The following is an 18,540-nucleotide window of genomic DNA, read 5'->3' on the forward strand; positions in this document are numbered from 1 at the left end:
GAAACCACTGTGTTTGGGCCAACCAAAGAGCATTCTGTTTTGGGGCAAATTAAAAGAAGATATTGGTCTCCATGGGGAGTCCATACAAAGTGATTTTCATACAGCCTTGCTTCACTGTCCCTAAATGCTAGGAATGCCTAGGACATGCCATGTTTTTCCTGCAGGAAGGTGCAGATGCTCAGTGAGCCTGGCCTGGGCTTACATAACACAGGGACAGCCTCAGACATTCCAGTCCTGATCAGCCTACAGAGAGAGCAAAGAGGTACCAAGGGACACTTGGATTGTCTGGGGACTGGAGGAGCAGAAACAGGCTGAAACTTTATGGTATATGATGCAAAACTATACATCTTGGGGATTAAGAATATTTGACAGAAACATGATATTGTGATTTGTAAACAACAGAAGAGGAGAATGGTTGAGATGTATTACATGCTATGGTGAGCCAGCCAGGCATACATATGGCAGACAGAAGGATAAAGATTTCTGTGGGTACAAAGTAAAACTGATATTCCACGTTTTAATCAGTAGAGGTAAAGGATTTTTGTTTGGAGGAACAGATTTTATATGCATTTTTTCTTACATATCCATTTTCATTAAGGTTGGTTTTACAGCTAGAGGAGCTATGCAGGAAACAGGCAACAGGAATGCCTGCCTTACGAGACAATATTAGAAGCATCTGTCTTAGCCTAGAGCAAACACTCATGGAGAAAAAACTATGATTACTCTCTATAAACACAAAGAAGTAGAAAAGCTCATTCAAGAGCACATGGGCACAGGCTGGCTATGAAGTTTAGGCCAGAGGTTTACAAAAGGGTTCCTAATGGAGAAAGCAGTATATTCCAGTAGGAAGGGGAAAAGCGCCAAACCAAACTTTCTAGGACAGTGCTTGTTAAAGACCTCTGAACCTTCTGTTTTACTGCAGTGGCAAAGGACTTGAATTTAAAGGTGGGTTACTTTACAGACCTAGGCATTGGAGAGTCCTGGCTATGCACAGTCTTATCAAAGAAAACAGCTGGAGACTTCACTGACATCTAAAATTAACTGGGATGCCAAAATTTCGATTTGCACCGCCTGAACTATTTCAGAGGTGCCAATTTTGGTGAGGGACCACCAGACAGCAGATTCTGCCATCCCTACACACACGGTAACAATTCTGCTTTCCTTCAGGTGACAAGGGCAGGGATGCTGCTCGCTCATGTGCTTTCTCAGCAACGAAAACATTTGTCTAGGGAGCACAATGTCAGCACAATATCAGTCGGGAACTCACCCTGTTGCATGTTCAGTGGGGAGTAAGTAAAGCAAGAGGAGCTCAGAAGTCTCTGACCAGATGGAACTGCCCCTGCTGTTCCTGCTCCTGTCCCTGCTCTGTAATGTTATCAGGCATTGGATAAAATATGAGAGCAGCTCTGGAGGGAGAGAGGAGAGTCCAGGCCACTTCCTTCCCAGCTAGATGCCCTCTGCCCTGAACTAAAAGGTCATGTTTGTGTTCTTCCACTCCTGCAAGGAAGGCTAAACTTTTTTCCTGCAGTTTTTCCAAGAACAATTCAGTCCATAACAGTCTAGAGCTGGTCCCTAAAAAGCTGCTGTTTGAGGGGAGACATGGTTTTGAATGATGGACTGTTGCAGTCACCAAGTTATGAGAGAAGAATGAGCCCTATACCCTGCATCTGCCCAACTCCCACTTAACTGAACAAAACATGAAAAACATCCCTCTTCTTTTCCTCCCAAAATACTACGGATTTTTGGACAAGTGCTTCTGATATGTGAATACAGTAGTGCATATGAAATGAGGAGCTAAATAAATCATAAACTGGGAAGACAAGAACACGAAGAAACATTTGTAATATTTCATAATACTCTTATTTTTAAAACTGACAAGCAGGCAACACAGCTCCCAATACATGAAAGGAGGGGACATGCTGGAACATTTAACTTCAAACAACATAACACAAATAGACTGTTGATCTGCCTAATTGTTTAAGCCAGTGTTTTCAAACTTTTAGAGTAATGGGACCACCATTAATGCTAAGACCCTCTTGTGGACCACCATGTACCCTGTATCATCAAACTTGTAATTGAAAACACAACTGAAAGCTGTTCAGCTTGGTTCTGCAGCCCATCTGTGGACCACTTACCATAAGATTGTGGACCACCAGTGGTCTGCAAACCACAATTTTGTAATTATCAGTCCAACAGACTCAAGACCAGGCATGTGCCAGAAAAAGCAATGGAGGGGTACTAATGTCATTGCAAAGATATTACACATAACTAACCATATGGATAGAGAGCTCTTTATACCACCTGCAGCTTTCCATGTGGGAACACTATTCCAGTTCCTGATTGTCTTCTTGCTAATGTCTCCCATACAGTGTACTTTTTGCAGCATATCCTGGGACTTGTTTATATGTATGAGCTTCATGCCACAGCCAGTAGCTACAATTAAGGCATAATTATAAGTGGTAGGGAAGGGAGGAGAACCTGGCTACCAATAAATTTCACAATCAATGGTTCTCCTGCTACTCATAAAAAAGTTTAATTGCTCCCCTTCTTGTTTACTTCATTGTTTAACTAGTTTTGGGCCAAGCTGGTTTTTTAAAGTCTCTGAGTCTTGTGAGTCTGTATTTAAAGACCTAGTTCTCCTCCTCACTTACAGGAGGAGGAGCAGTGCAAACTAGAGATCCCTAGCCACAAATGACTACTCCTAGTCTTGCCCAAATACAGTTTTCTTATATGTTTTGGGCATCCTTGAATTCTTGGTTTATGTTTTTAGGTTCATCCAAACTCTAATTACACATTGAATAGCAGATACTTGTTTAACCTGCTGTAATACATGTAAACACACGTACTCACATACACAGAGGATTTATCTACAGGACACAGTGAGGTGCTGTGCAGAAATGCCTTAACTATCTATAGATGACCTTGCAGAGGACTACACAGCACTGCACAGAGCCATGCTCAGAAGTCCAGTGCACCTTAAAAACCAACATTTTCGTTCAGGGTGTAGGTGGATACCACAAGGTTGAGAAGCCCAAGTTGTCTCTAAACAAGTTTACTCAGTTAGTACAAATAGTGTAGCCATGACCCCATGAAGCAGTGTAGGCATATTGTAAGGGACGTATTCTTTACTACTAGCAGGCTTCCATGGTGTCTTTGCAAAAGAAAACTCTCATTCTGTCCTTACTCTCTTGTGGACAGGTAAATAAGTGCCAGAAAAGTCCCCAAGGCAGCAACAAGCTTAGATCATGCAAAGACCAAAGAGGCAAGAAAGCAGGATTCTAGCTGCCAGAAGGAGTAAGTGGGAAAGAAGCTTCTCTGGGGCTTCTTGACCATCCCTAAGGTAAACCCTTGCATTTAAAAGCTCAGAGGAAGTTGTATGTGATATTCATCTTTGGCACTTTCTAGTTTGGACTAGGTAAGGGTCTTTGGACAGCATTTTAGCTGCTTGGGAAGCAAATGGCACGTTATCATTTGGATACAGAAATGTTGGGTCAATTGCTCTAAATTGTGCAGAAAATCAGAGGCAGGGCCAAAAACCCAGGCAAGGAGTGATGATTACATGTTCTGTTCTCCTGACCCTACACCTCCATCCCAGTGCTGCAGAAGGCAGCTCACTTAGGCAAACACAGAAAGGGAGGGAGCAAGGAAGAGTAAGATTAAAAACTCTGGAAAAGAGATTGCAGAGAAGATGTTGCATATCACCCCTAAAAAACTAACACATGGAAACAGCAGCACTATTCCCAGGCCAAGCCTGTGGAGACAAATTTATCTCTTGTGCAATATTAGTGAAGGAAAAATACTAAGTTATTTCAAGAATGGATTTGAGCCAATAAACCAACGCAAATTTAGTTGTGCTGTAGCAGAAATTTTTCTTATTCTTCTTTATCTTTGACCTTTTATTGGGAAAAAAAATAGGGCTGAGCAAAGCTGTACTCTAGTAAGAAAAATATATCAGCACATGCCTTCATGAAATAGAGGAGTCATGGATATGTTTTATTCAAGAAAGATCATGTAGATGTACTTGGTTTACACAAACACTAAGCTGATGCTAATGCTTGCCCGTGGCACTCCACACAATGTGCTGTTCCACCACTGCTCAGTCTCTGTGTCTGAGAAATGAATGTGACATCTAATTAAACAACCCTAAGGACCAGGGGAGAAGAAAAAATTCTCTTCTTTTGCTTCCAGTGCTTCAAAGCATGTGTGAAGCCAGTGATGCTCAGAGGCATTCACAGTCCCCTCCCATGCAGGACCAGCCTGCAGGAGGCTGCTGGTGCAGCCACTGAGCTCTGTTACACACAGGGCATGGCACAGGAGTGTGTTCCCCAGCACATCCCAGCCCCACAGCTGGGCTGGCACATCTCCACTGGGGTGCTGAAGGCAAGGCAGCTCATCCTGCAGGGACCCAATGTCTCCGTGTCCTTCTGCAGCCTTGCAGCTCTCTGGGAGGAGAGAGCCAGCTTCTATGTTTTTGACAGGGCTATGTGCGTGAACAAGGATTTATAAATTTTTTTAAAAATCTTTTTCACAGATTATTTTTGGAATCTGGGAGCTTATGGGTCTGAAATAGCGCTAAGTCTGTTTTTACTCATGATACCTCAGGTCTTGCTTGGAGGAAGTACAGAAAGAAGACCAGACCAAATCTCATTTTATTTCATCTTGGAAGCTCCTTGAGGAATTCAGAAAGCCTGTGAAAACCCAAAAACAAACAGAGAAAGGAAAGAGAAAAACCTGCCAACAAAGAAATCCAGCTTTATTTGGGTTCCTCTAAACACATTTGTCAAGTGCACAGCACTGCTCACTGGTAATATTTCCTCAGGTATCTTCTGACTCACTGAGTTACAGAAACTGTTGCCAGTCTCTAGGACACTAAGGGACTCATATTTAGTTCACCTCTACCCCTTGCATTCTTCTCCTTATTTACTCTTCCCAACTTCCTTCCATCTCTGACTGTGCCCATTGTGACCCCTCAGATAAGCAGACTTACAAATTAGTTTTTGTGCTATTTCAGGGCAGGTTTTGGGTGCACTTTTCTTTATTCCAACTTGTCCCAGCAGCTGATTTGGTGTATGGTGGGATCTCCCCACACTTTATCCTGCACAAACAGTTCCTCTGAGGCCTGCCACTAATTTTCACAGTAGAAACAATAGAACAGACTCCGAAGCTCCATTTAATTTTCACTCCACCAGAGACCTTAAAAGGAGCTCTTATTTTTAAGTCCCTCTGTGGGACTTGCTGTCCACATCAGTGTAGACAGGATCTTCAGATACATCTTCTGTCCCTAACACTAGGAGGTTAAAACACTTTACTGATGTATTGCCATGCTTACACTGAGCTCCTCCTGTGTCTTAAATTGCTTAAATATCCTTGAACCTATGTGTCCAAGAGGTGCTGCAGCTGAAGGACCACCTCAGGGAGCCAATATCTCTTGGACAGAGCCTGCCAAACAAAGCTGTGGGCAGCAGCCCCAGGGCACTGCCCCATCCCCTTGTCCTTGTCCCCACCTTGAGTCTGTGTCAGTCCAAGGCAGCAGGGAGGACCTTGACCCAGCAATCCTTGTCTTTCCCAGAAATAGCAATGGTTGCCTGCCTCTCCATGCCAGACAGAAATGTTCAGCAGCTCCTGATACTGCCAAGGTGGCTTGGTCAGCAGTCAGGGACTCAAGAGCCACAATTCAACCCCTGCAGCTGCTGTGGTTAAACCATCTTCTTAATTACACAGGAAAATGTGCTTGAAATCACGAGTTTCATTGGTTCAGTTCACCCTGCCTGAAACCAGAGCAAACTGGGCAGAAGAAAATCATAGTTCAGAGCCAATTTGCCTATCTGCATCAGCCTTATCAGGATGTGGGGGCATTTGGAGTCTGAGAACAAAAGTTTTTTCCTGAAACAGAGTCATAACCAAGACATGTCTTAAACCACACAGATTTTTTTTCATGGTTTGTTATGGTTTGTACTAGCTGTTGATTTTTTTACCCCACTCTCTAAGAAGCTGCTGCCACTGATACCTGTGTTTAGCAGGCACTGAAGGTTTCTCTATCATATGCACAAATGTTTTTAAATTAAAAAAAAAAAAATTTAAATTTGTCATAGATAGCTACATCCAGAAATTTGGAACCAAGAACAAACTCTGAGACAGATCATCTTGCAGCTATAACAATTGGCCTTGCTGGCCAATGATGTTTAAACTATACAAAAGAATTAAACTATACAAAAGAATTTTTGCACATGTAGGATACATTGCTTCAGCAGCTGTGCTTTTGAAGATATTGTAGACTTCTTGCTGCAAGAAGACTGAAAATTACTTTCATCATAGTATTTGGAAAAAAGAGACAAATCACAGGGATTATTAGTGGTGTGTAAATAAACCAAAGTGAGCATTCTGGGGAAGGAGTAAACAGCAGCAGTGCTTGAAATCCAACCTGGTGACCCAGATAACGAACTGATCAGTGCCTTTCCAGAGGAGGAGAAATTAAGAGAGTGTAGAACTAGAGACACCATACAGTTTAAAATTAATAGAGCCTTAAGCTAAACAGAAAGAAACAACATCATAAGATTGTAAAGGGGCTTTTTGCTCACCCTGTGCCATGCCTCCTTTCATTGTGCAAAGCTGTTATCAACTTTCATTACTGACTCCTTTGGCATAAAATTTTTCTCCCATGAAACATGCAGATTTTTATGAACCAAATTAAGATTATTAAATGAAAATCCCGGATGCTTGGCAATAAAATATGGCTGAGGAAAGAAGTCTCAAAGCACACAAGAAACAATCGAGTCCCTTGACAAAAAGAATAAGCAAATAAATACTTTGTAGCTGGATAAATGTTATATTGTGCTAGCTTGCAGGAACATCAGGGGGATAAGCTCACAACAGACGCAGGAGAGCAAATTTAAATTCTCTTCTAACACAGAGTTCTAGATTGGGGTCTCATATTCTCTTTCAAAACATGTCCATTTATTTTACTGAAACATTCACTACATCTGGAACCCAAGACACGTATAGCCACAACTACTAAGCTGTGGGATGCTTATTGCTTCCTCTCACTGAAGGAATCGTGTAGGATTCCTGCAGAGGGTCCCAGCATCATCAGGAGCACAGGAGACATCCCAGACTTGTCTGCTCATACCCTGAGACCTGTTGTGTGTACCTGGAGAAAGGCACAGACCTCCTCAAATGGAAGAGTGAGCTGAGTGTGGGTCATCTCAACACCTACAATTCATCTACAATTCTACCACCAATTCACAGGGACAGGCTCCCATACTGACCTCTTTCCTGCCTCCTGTTGGGTCTGTCCTTCCACACCACACTTCCTGTGTTTCTTCTTTGTGATAGATGACCAAAAGGGGGTAGGAAGATGATCCAACCAGGTTAATACATTAAAGTATAATAATAATAATCACTTTGCTGAGTCTCATGGCAGGCCCTGCTCTCCTGCATCAAAAGCTGTGCAAAGATGAAGCTCTCTTATGAAAAGCAACAAGTCACAGTTTCACAATTTTTCTACTACTTTGTCCAGAATTAGGCAAGGAGAAACATTAATTTGGCTTTTGACACAAATCTTCCACTTTTCTCTCAGTACCTCTTACTAGTAATGGAAAAAAGGCAGGCCAGTTGATTATGGTAGAGAGTATCAAGAAACACCTTCAGCTTGAGAAGCAAGAAAGGGAACTCCCACAGACAAGAAGGAAAATATAACATTTTCATAGGAGGACTAGAGAGCACACAGTTCTTACAGGAACAGACACCTGCAGAAACTCTGACATAAGAAATACAGACCCAACTGGAAGCAGTACTAACACTGGGGTTGTCTTGACACTTGCAGAGGAAGGAATTGGAGAAGCTGGTTTGCTTTAATTACATGCAGACAGAATGAAATCCACAACAGTAATTCTATGTGCTTAGTGCTTTCAAGAAGTCAAATTACACAAAGCTGAAAGTAATTATGAGCCAAATTATTGCAGAGAAAGAATTTAAACAGGAAAAATGTGAGTGATAATTGAGAACTGTTTAAACATAATTTACTAAGTGCCCCAAAAGGCAAATTCTCACATTGCACCAAAGAGGTCAAGTGGAGTTAAAAACAAAAGCAAAACAAAACAAAAGCACAAGCTGGCTTAGAGAGGAAATTAAATCAGCTTTTGCAAAAAACTGCACAAACAATCCCCCTTCACAATTCACCCAGCAACAAAATATTAAACAAACAAACCCCACATATATCATCATTAATAAGGAAGGAACTGCTGATAACAGCTGTGTATCAGATACCAGCAAAGGCAGAAGAAAGGAAACAATGAAGCACAAAAGGGAGGGGGGTTGGCCATTGAAATGACAGAAGGGAGGATCTTTTTTTCCCCTAAGCATATCAGAGGAAAAAAGCCTCCTAAGAGTTGTAATTATTCACTGTTAGATGGTAAAACTGAAAGAATCATAGAACCATAATTCTAGGAATTTCTGATGTTGATAAAGGTCATAATATTTTCACTGTGTTCTTAAACCTCCATAAGGATATTTTGATTTAGAACTGAAGGATTGGGGAAAGTAGAAATACAACAGTAGAAATTCAATATGTTGCCTGTTAAATGTGTTTAGAAATGCTGACCCAAAGGAGCAGTGCAGTGCCTCTGGTACAGGCAGCAAGGTCAGTGCAGGTCAGGGAAGGCATTAAACTGGACCTTTCCTGGCTGCATCACAGCCCTGTCCAAACCACAGACCCAAGTCAGGCATACAGTGCTCCCAGGGTCTCAGAGGATGCATGTGAGGAGGAAAAGGCCACTGTCAGCTGTGCAAGGTGATGGAGATGCTCTGCAGAAGATCCCTCTCCCATGTCACGAATTTGCCAACTTCTATGCACCATACCCACAGCAGCACAGATTTAATTACAAAGCACTTCTGGGCACCTTGGGAGCCCAGAAATCAACACAAGTGTGACATAACCAAGGCCATATGTGTTGAACACTGAACCCAGGGCTCTGGACTGCAGTCCAGCATTCATGGGGCCAGCATGAAGTGGGTCTTATCCTTCATGTCTGCCTCCCCAACTTGGCACGACCTGGGACCTTACACAGACACCCTTGGGTTTTGTAGGCTTTCTACCAGTTCATTTAGCCTCTCATGCAGCCTGATACCCCACCTTTGAAAGACTATTGCCATTAGTGCTGGTGCCCTACAAGAGGAATATTTAAAGAGATTACGAAGTCCAGACTCCTATGGCAACTTAATCCATGGCATTTATGATGATTTCCAAGAAGTCAAGCCATGAGAACAGTGGTTTCCAGTTGCTGTGACATGCTATGTGCTTGGCTCACAGCTGGTTGAATGTGAATGTGTTATATCCTTTTGAAAGGATTTGGCTGAACAACAGAAAGAAATGCTACCAGTTCGCCTCATCCTGGCAAAAAAACCCTGTTGTGCTGTGGGTCAGGCAGAGTCATTTGTGGGGAAGGCAGATGGCAAGTGACATTTTCTCTGAAAATCCTGAGAAAGGGAGAAAACTGTAGGCAGGAGTATGTGGTGAGCAAAGGGAACATCCTCTTTTGGCAAAGCAGGAGCCAATCAACAGAGCAGAAGATGGAACGTGCAGCAAAGTGCTTCTCCCACGTGCCAAGAGGGGACTGGCAAGGCTGGATGCACCTGAAGAAGCTGGTACAACGTGGCAGGACTGAGCTTAGGCTTGATGGAAAGGACCTATCCATAAGGACACAGGGAGCAGGAGTGAGATTTGTTTATAGGCTTTTTAAATTTAATCCCAAATTTCCTTCAAACTTTCTTGTAATGATTTATCTTCCAGTAAAGTGCACTCATTTTCAAAAGCACAGATCTTCCAAGAGCACTGCATATCACCCACTCTTCTGACAGCAAACATCACCTCAAGACAAGACTCAAAGCCAGACAAATGACTTTTCACCCATTACTGCAATTCCACCCTCTCCAGACAAGCTTTTTGCATTGAATATTACTCATAGAAAAAGAAAAAAATAAATTCCACCTATGAGAAGCCTTTAAAAACAAAAAAAAAAAAAAAAACCCAAACAAACAACAAACAAACAAAAAAAAAACAACAACAAAAAACCCCAACCAACCAAACAAAAAAAACCAACCAAAGAATATTAAGATGCTGGCTAGAAAAGGAAGAAATGCAACCATAGAAGCATTTCTGCAAAATATAGTTTTGCTGCCTGTTTCTGCCACATTTAAAGGACAGCCCAGAGGGGAAATAGTGGGAAATAAAAATAACCATTTTCTTGGACACAATGATCTTAAAGGTCTTTTCCAGCCTAAATAATGCTATGATTGTATGACCCCACAAAGCAAAGCTGGGGCTGTGGTTGAGGCTGTATCTGCTGAAACCCTTGCCCTGGTTCTTCACTGCCCACAGCTAAGAGTGGCCTGGAACTGTGAATTTCATACAGGCTGGATGCAAGGTTCTTCTTTCCTTTTGTGGACAAGATAGGATTTCCAAATTTTGGTAAAGCATCTGTAGAGATAATTGGCAAATGTACCCAAGTTTGGCTTGATCCAACTCTTCCCTGCCTTACTGCCCCAGGAGCTGCTCCTGCTGCTGCCACCCCAGCTCCCAGGAAGGGAGTCAGGCAAAGTTCTCAGAGGGGCATGAAAGCCCTGCAAACAAGAGGATCTGGCTGTATAGCCCTATTTTATAAATTTCTAAAAAAAAGAGAGACTGGAGAGCAAGCTCACCGAGCTTTTGTTTGCAGCCAGTGTGTTGCTCAAGGTGGGGTCCACAGCAGGGGCTTCCCTGGGCTCTTGGGATTTTCTTCCCTTCTTATGACTGATGTCTTCTGTGAGCTCTCATCTCAGCCTTGTAGTCTGCCAGGGTGGCTGCAACAACATTTCCCAGAGAAAGACAAAGATGTGTGGGAGCAAAGTAGTTGGGCATCTCTCTGGACACTGTTCAGACATGCTGCCTGGTTTAAGTTCTATCTAGGACTACAGTTATTTCTCACTCCAATAATTATTTCAAGGTACATAACTAATGAAAATTGATTACTTTAAAATATACCTTGCATTGCATAATAAAATTTTAGCTGTGAGACTTTCTCTACTAAAAAGTTGAGGAAAAAAAAAGGATTTTAATGTCCTCAATTAATCTTCTAAGGTGAGAAACAAAAGGGATTTAATTTGAGTCTCCACACACAAAAAAAAATCCCATGAGCTGCTGCCTGAGTTTTCATATTCTGAGGTCACCTATTTTTCCAAACACATTATATTTACTGGTATATTTGAACACAACAGGTCGAAAATAGACTGAGCTATATATGTAAAACAGATTAACAGGTATATGAAAATATGTCAGCTTAATATTTATATCTTTGGCCTAGATGCTACTTAACATTAATACCTCTTACACACATATTTTAACTTTTACCTCATTGAAAAGATATTTTAATTCAACATTATTTAAGAACTGTTTTAAGTGTGAAGTGCTTAAAAATCTTCCAAGGTTCAACATGTAAAGTTTCATTTATACTAAGAAATCAGTTGAGATGAAGGTACCACTTAAAATACAGGGTAAAACCATGTTTTGTAAAGCACTTGCCAATTAAGTGTGTGGGTCTAGAAGAGATAAAGAAGTTTTTTAACAAGCTTTGAAACTTGTGAATTAAACCAGCACCAGCAAAAACACTGCAGGGCCATCAATGGCCCATATGAAAATAGGAGTTAAAATGCCAAAATCTATTTCTCACTTTTTGCCCCTCCCTCCTTACTTTGCAGAAACATTTTTCTCAGTCTCTGGCACCTCAGATCAAGGCACTTTATCTAACCAAAATACAAGTCAATTTTTATATTGTTTAATAATTTGCGATACCAAACATTCCATCAAGAGACAAAGATTGCTTGCTTTGTTTATTTCTTGCTGAAAGCTGACTACCTGGTAGGTCATGAACTACCAAGCTCTCTGAACATTAATCACTACTACTTTGCAGGCACTCTTAGGGATTCATCTTTGTTTTTTTGTTTCCTTTTATATGCTATTTTGGATAATCAGTGAATATAAGTATTGCAGGTCAGCATACTTAAAGAACAAACAAACAAGAAACCCCCTAAACTCATGTATTTTGAAATAAACTTAAGATAATGGAGCAAAAAATTACTCTTCCAGCAAGCAGAAGTTAGACAGAAATGCAATGAGCAAGTACCTTTATACATATAATTCATAGATGACAGACATAATACTTACATACAAAAATCAAGGTTGTTTTCAACTATATATTACCATTCCTGGAAAATCAATATACATTATTTTTAGCACACGTTGGGAACTGGAGTAATGATTAAGTGATTTGCCAAGGACATGGTTTTACAGACTTGGAAAATGGGAAACAGTGATTTCTTTCCAAAGGGAACACGTAGCTTATAGTCACAGCTGGTATCACTATGTAGAAGTGTTCAGTCAGTTATAATCCATGGTGTAAGAGATCAAGCAGATTTTAATACAAAGCCTTCTATTACCAGAGTAACAGGAATAGTCCTAGACTTCAGTCGGTCTGGGACCTGCTCTGAGGCTGCAGTAGGACACAGCAGGCAACCCAAAAGATATGAAAGGATTCACAATTTATAAATACTGCCTCCTACACCCCAATGTACTTCTCCCCCAAAGAAAAACCCAATGTTGAAAAATACTTTGCAGCTTTAAGCACATGAACAAGTGCTCTCAAAAATCGAAGGGATTTAAGTATAGAGATGTGAGCTAAACACATATTTAAGTATCCTGTTGGATTACACACACACACACACACACACACACAAATTTGATATGACTGATTGAACCCACATTCCAATTACTGGAATATGTTTAAAGCCAAGGCTGTTGCTACAACACATCCATTGTACAATACCACAGTATTTTGCCAAGGAGTAGTTCTGTGAAGGATTACATGCCTATAAAAAACATTTATGAAAGAATAGAGATGATGAGAAGGGTTTTCTCCTTTTCTAGTGCATGGCATTATCTGGAAAAACACTTTTTAATTTTATTATAATTCCTCCTCTATTTTCAGCTGAGAAATTTGTCCAGGCAGCTTCCATACTACAGACTTGTTCCCTGCTGCCCCTCAGTCCTGGCTTTCAGAGCTCTGGGGGCAGCTCAGGTCCCAGCAGATGGCAGATGTGCCATGCTCACCCTGTGACCTGGGATATACTGGAGTGCTGCAGGAATGGCTTTGCCATGTTCAGAGCATCCAAGGGTCACTGGCTGTGCCACAGCCAGTCTGCCTCTCACTGCATCTATCTTCTCAAATGCCAGGCTAATTCCAGGAGACTTTCCTGTAAATTAACAGTATCAGATGAATAACATTATTGGTTCTTCGTCTTGATTCAAGCAGCCTTTGAGACTCCAGAGTTCTGAATAACTGGCCAGGTCAGAAAGAACAAACTGTTATTTAATATGATTCAATTTGTTTTGCTGTCCCAGTCAGAGACCATCTATCCTTGCAAAAAATTATACTGTGTGACATTAAATACTCATCTTTCCTAGAAAGGTCTGGAGCAGTGAAATTCCTTTTGGTTTGAAAGGAACTTCTTGGGACTGTTTTACACTTATAAGTGTACTAATTTGTACAGCTTGGCTAACCAAGACAATGCCAAGTTTAAACCACAAGTAGGACCCAGTGTAAAACTAATCTTTTCCCCTCAATAAATTGGTTCGTAAATGGCTTGACAGTGTTCAAACTAGATAGGAAAAACAAAAAATATTTCACTGTGGAAAGTTGTGATCTAAAGATGATTCAGCATAAGACCAGGATAAAAGGCAGGAAGAGATTAAGCACCTTTCAAAGGGAAATACTGCGTTTTACATTGCAAATAGAGGGCATCAAAGAAATTGAACCACAGGTGAATCAGACAATAGCAGGAGCTTTTTCATTCAAATGTTAAAAACATTTTGAAGAAGAGATCCTGCATACACTGACACTTGCAGTGAAGTGCTGCAAAAATGGCTTCTTCTGTTCTTTCAGACTTGAAAATATACCTACCGAAAAAGCAAAAAAAAAGAGAACAGAAAAAATGGCATTTCCTTAAAATGGGCTTGTGAGGATTCAGTGAGAGTCTCTTCAGCTGGAAGTGAGGTATGAAGCAGCAAAGAAAATGTTTGATGCACAAAAAAGTTCCGAGAAAGAGGCCTTTGGGAAAGGGGAACAAACTGCCCTTGAAGTGGTTAAACCAGCTCCTGGCTCACTTATAATGAAGCGAGAGAAGGGGACATTTGCAAAGGGAAGAATAAGATCATCTAACAAGGATTTTCCATTAATAGTGTCTGGTGTGATGGAAGATGCAGAACCTGCATTTCTACCAGGCCCACATCTCCTCAAGGCTGGTTGTTTCCTTTCACAAAAGTGGCATATACAGGACTTACAAAAGGTCATAGATGTCAAAATATACACCCACCATTTGCATCTTCTACTTTCTCCTGACTAACAGGTCTATTGATGCATCTGTGAAGGTCTCCTCCAAAAGAAAACACTGAGTAGATCATCACTTCTATTTATTGCACCTATTGGGCCCAGACTTTTACCCAATGATTATGAGTTGAAATAAGACCATGGAGACAAAGGTTGTTGAAAGTAGGAGATCATGCAAAAGATGCAATCACATCATTGGGTCAGAAATATGTGTCACTCCTGAGAAGAGTGTATTTTTCACACACAGAGCATTCCCAGCAGCCGCATTAAACAAGTACCTGGACTTAGGGAGCTGTTGAAATGCTTTGCTGAATTGAGCTGTGTAGTGTCAGAATGTTATTTTCAGGTCTACGAGCAAGTAAGGAATCTTATTGAAGTCCAGAGAAACAGTCAGCACCATTAAAAATCAAGTCATGGCAAATTGAGCAATTAGGTATTCAGGCCACTGCCTTAAAATGATTATTTCAACACACATCCTCATGCTTTGGACTGAAGCTCTCTTAAGCAAGAGTTAGAAACATAGAATCAGAGAATCATAAAATGCAATGAGCAGGGACAGAGCTTGTTAGAGGAAAGCACAGCTAAAAAGAAAGTGTCTTAGTTTATACATATCTGTATACACATATCTGTAGAGAAATCCTCTACAGACACCCTCATTTGTACTTTTCATGAACATCAGTAGAGGTTCACTTTGTTAACACCTGAGAGCCCCTCAGCTGAGCCCCCAGTCATGCTTTTGGTGCCAGGGGATGGGCAGAGCTGAGAAGACACACATGCCTAGGTGGTAAAGATGTTCTTTTGGGTGGCAGTGAATTGTCTAACAGACTCAGCTGCCTCATAGCACTACAGGGCAAGCCTGCACCAATATGGGTAACTGGATTGGTGTGAAGCATTAGTAAAGGTGATCTAAAACCATCAGGCTTCTTAGTGACTTAATCAGATAAGGGCTGTGAAGGATCATCTCACCTAATTCCATCAGTCTCAAATGAAAATATCTTTAGTCCTCACTCGATCATCTCAGTCACTCTATCATTAATTACCTCTCTTTTGTTTTAGTTTTCCAACTAGGCATATTCTGTGTTGCTTCCTACCTGTTTCCAAGTAAAATATGCCACATAAGTAGAGCTCTAGTTTTTAAACCCTTTTGTGAAAGAAACTGTTCCTCCCCCTCCTGCAGTGAGTTAGAGGGAAGCAGTTCTCCAGGCACTGAGGAAACAATAACCCTTGCCAGGAAAGGAGACAATAACTTCTTTAGCCAGTTCAGTGCACCTGAGAGTCTGAGTCCAAAGACCAGGAATAACACATTATCTACCTCTGCCACACCAAAAAAATTAGTATTGGGCTGGAGGTGGTGGCTTGTTAAACCACTCTAGGAAGTCTCACAAGACTATATCCTTAGGCAAAAACTAACACTAAATTATGTGGGGATGGACTGAGTGGCTGCTGTAGAATTATTATCTTTGTGCAAGCTTTATGTGCTAGTGTACATTTAATTATGACAGTGGAAAATACAGTCCTCTCTATGGCATCCATATTATGAAACTAGAATTAAGCAAGGGTACCTAGGGCATAAATGTAGGCATGTGTTCACATAAATCTAAATCTGGAAGATAAATACAAATATTAAATGAACTTCTTTTTCAAGAATCAGTTGCAAGATTCTTTTCTTATTCAGAAGATATGTGCTTGCAGATTAAACAAAAAGACCAAAACAACCTCCCCGAAAAAAAAAAAAAAACCAAACCAAAAAACAACCAACTAAAAAATATTTTGGAAAGGAGTGGGTGGATTATTTAAATACCAGTGAGGAAGGCGAGCTTGTTAGGATAAGAATGATGTTGACACAAAAGTGATAAGAAGGATAAGAAGATATAATCTGACCATGAACACATTAAGACTTGCCATTTTTTATCATTACAGTTCTGGATTTAGCTTTCACTTAGAGCAGAGAGGCCAACAGCTTAACCCCAAGTGCTTGTTGCAGTTCTTACTCGAGGTTTCCTAGACCAGCTGCCTTCAGCATCCAGCTGGGATGCAGTGATCTCAAAAACTCAGTACTGAAAGTATTTATACACCCCTTTGAGTGAAATTCAGCAATGCAACCTCTAAGACTGTGGAGTTCGGGATAGTTCTTTTTCTGTCAGGTAATGCTTATGATAAAAACGAAGCTCAAAAAGCCCCATCCCCTGTGAGAATTGCACGGTGCATATTTGATGCTGAAATTTTGGGTGGGATTTTTCCATGAACCTCTGTATGTTCAAATGTAACAGTGGTGCAGCCTAGAAACTTCAAATCCTTTTCAAGCCCTTGTGGTATGTGCTGTATTGGCTTACAAATGACAAGCCTTGAAGTATTCACCTCATGAATACCCAACTGCCTTTACAAATTCCAGGGCAGAGGGAAGAGCTGGGGCTCTCAGACCTTCTTTTCTCTTCTCAGTCGCTCTGTGTAGCAAATCCAGCTTCTCCAATGGACCATGCTGGGATCTTTGATGTGGCCACAAGCAGCCATGGTGAGGTAGCACAGCTGGGGGGGTGTTCTCCTCTTTAGTTTTCAGCAGGAAAGAAATACTCAATGTTAGCCCCACTACAGGCAAAAGCAAAGGAGCTATTTCTCCTCTTGCCCTTCCTCATTTTTACCTCACCCTTTCCTACTCCCTCATAAATCTCAAGACTGCTGACACTTTTGCTTCTCATGCACAATGAAATGCTGTTGAAAAGGAAGCAATTGCCCATGTGGAAACAGAATTTTCCTGAGGGGCTCTACAAAGGCCACGAAGTGAAGGAAATGTAAAACCTTTTCTACAACTTCAGCACAACGTTAAAAATGAGCACACCAAAGCCTTCAGAATCACATACTTCTCCAGCAAGGAAGACAGTAAACTTGGAATTTTTGATGATTACATTATTTAATGCACAGCTGGAGGATTCTGAGACAGACTGATGATGAGAGCCCGACTAGATCAGAGCAGAAGAAGCTCACAAAGGACAGCAAACAGAGAGGAGGAATATGGAGGGAAGAAAGATAAAGTAATGGGCAGATTGCCAGGCAATAATCCAACCTTGGAAAAGAGATGTGGACAGCATCAGATAATGGCCAAGAGGAGTTAGATGTAATGAGATTGACCCATGCAAGAGCTCAGGAAACTATCTAAGCTTTTTTTCTTCCTTAACTGATTGAATTGTTCTCAATGAATACTCCAAGGATAAAGTTTAAAATGGAACTGACTGCATCAGATTTCTGGTTACAACCAGAAGAATAGGTCATGATTTTGACCACAGGAGGGCTCCAAGGTTTCATGAATGCATATGGAAACCCTTTGAGAAAGGTTAGAATTAGATAATGAGGCAGAGAAGGTGAAAGCCACGGAGATGCACTCTTCGTTCAATGTGGAGGTCTACAAGCCCAGCTGAGCAATCTGCATATAATGGCTTTTTTTCTTAAACAAAGAACTATTTTTCTGCAAACTTATTTTTTTCTCTGCTGCCTTTAAAAGGAACATCATAAGATTATCAGTTGTTAGATCCTCAAACAGCAGTATTTCTTCTGATGTTGCCAGTAATTAAAGTAAAAAGTTAGAATTTTATTTTTTTTAAACTGTTCATGTGGCACTGCGATGGAGGAGGAAGAGGAGGATGTAGTTATTATCAACCCAGAACACCATGTCCATGCAGCCAAAACACATCCCAAAAGCTAACTAGAAACATAGAAAAGACAAGTACAAATGAAAATTTGTACTCTCCAGCAGAGAGCAGGTGAAACTACAGCCATCAGCAATGTCCTAGAGATGTTGTTGGGTGAAAATCAGCCAATGAGCAGAGGTGATCTGTCACAGTCAATGCTGAGATAGAGCCTGAACTCTGGCTCATCTGGATTGGGTCTGAACTTTCTAGTCCCAGAAAAGAAAATACTGACATTATGAATAGCTAATTTTCTCTGTTGTTAGTAATGGTCTAGTCGGTCATGGCTTGTATGGAGAATTCTGGTTGATTCGTAAGAGCTTTGGTGTTCAACCCTCAGTGACATTAAAAGCCTTCAGACAAAGACATGTACTGGGTAAAGACCACCAGATTAAATACTCTGAAGAGGGGTTTTGTCTGCTAAAGTGGCTCTGGGTTTTAACTGC

The sequence above is a fragment of the Sturnus vulgaris genome, chromosome 1 (assembly GCF_052056855.1).
Source record: "Sturnus vulgaris isolate bStuVul1 chromosome 1, bStuVul1.hap1, whole genome shotgun sequence".
NCBI classification, from domain to species: domain Eukaryota; kingdom Metazoa; phylum Chordata; class Aves; order Passeriformes; family Sturnidae; genus Sturnus; species Sturnus vulgaris.